The 1,358-nt window shown below is 40.4% G+C and overlaps 1 non-coding gene across 1 annotated transcript; it reads right to left on the bottom strand.

The window, feature by feature from the left end:
* Positions 1-543: 543 nt before the first annotated feature.
* TRNAH-GUG (transfer RNA histidin (anticodon GUG)) lies at positions 544-615 on the bottom strand. The gene has a single exon. It is a non-coding gene; the product is annotated as a tRNA-His (tRNA).
* Positions 616-1,358: the final 743 nt, after the last annotated feature.

Raw genomic sequence — 1,358 nt, 5'->3', positions numbered from 1 at the left:
GAAACGGGACCAGGATCTGCACCGAGTACCAGAACCTCAATCGTTAGTCATGGGATATGAGTCCAGACCCACTCACCCCTAGGGGCTAGGGGTGTGGTCCGTGTGGAAACTAAATCCAAATCCAAATCCAAATCCAAGTAGATTTTAAATCTAATTACATTTTAAAAGGCATATTCAATTGGCTATTTAAGCCTTCGGCGATAACTGACAAGCATGAAAGTGCAAAGCGATGGACAGCAAATTAAGGATTAAAAAATAAGGCTTCAATTTTCAAAATAAATCTGTGGATATGAGTACCAGAACCTCAACGTTAGTCATGGGATATGAGTCCAGACCCACTCACCCCTAGGGGCTAGGGGTGTGGTCCCTGTGGAAACTAAATCCAAATCCAAATCCAAGTAGATTTTAAATCTAATTACATTTTAAAAGGCATATTCAATTGCCTATTTAAGCCTTCGGCGATAACTGACAAGCATGAAAGTGCAAAGCGATGGACAGCAAATTAAGGATTAAAAAATAAGGCTTCAATTTTCAAAATAAATCTGTGGCTGCTGGGATTCGAGCCCAGGTCTCCACGGCCACAACGTGGAATTCTTACCACTAAACTACAGCCACTTAATGTGATATGGTGCTGTTTTTTAATGAATTTATATTTTTTATATTTCATATTCAATTTTTCCTTAACTAATTCAGGAGGACGTCGTATCATAAAAGTTGGTTGACGAAATTGAGCCTTTTCCTTGCTAGTTATAGAAAGGAAGCACCACTATCTCTTGACTTGGTTCAGTAGCCTACTTGATCCACATCGCAATTAAGCTGATTTAGTGAGCATGGTTCAGTAATCCATATGACCCACATAGCAATCTGGGCTGATCTAGTGAGCTTCGTTCAAGTAAGCTTGTGATGTAGGAACGCGGATGGTGCCTAGCATTGCTTGTTTGGTTACACTTACATAGATACCTGGTATCTTTTGAACTGTAAAACGGTGTAGTTCCAACTTGATCAAGCCACCCACTCATGCCTTCCAAGTCTTCATGGCCGTGTCCAAATCACTCAAGTTAGAGGTCAACTAAATATGGTTAGGACTTTTATGTCACACTATATTAATTGAGAGCCAGAGATTTTCTGTGTCAATCTCAGTAGAGGTAATTCCTAGCTTGAATTAAAAAGGGGGAAATTGAATCAAAAGTTCAACACTTGAAGAAGGCTGGATCAGGTGCAATCTCATTGCACATTTTTAATGTGCTGCTTCACCTGACCACTCTCCATCTTTTACATGCAGCCTGACAGCAGATGGCGTGTGTTTAAGTGCAGCAGCACATTTGAAATGCAATGTGATTGCACCTGATCTTTTCCCA

The sequence above is a fragment of the Nuphar pumila genome, chromosome 6 (assembly GCF_984573655.1).
Source record: "Nuphar pumila chromosome 6, dmNupPumi1.hap1.1, whole genome shotgun sequence".
Taxonomy (NCBI): Eukaryota; Viridiplantae; Streptophyta; class Magnoliopsida; order Nymphaeales; family Nymphaeaceae; genus Nuphar; species Nuphar pumila.
The sequence above is the reverse complement of the archived record's forward strand: the minus strand, read 5'-3'. Positions and strand labels throughout refer to the sequence as shown.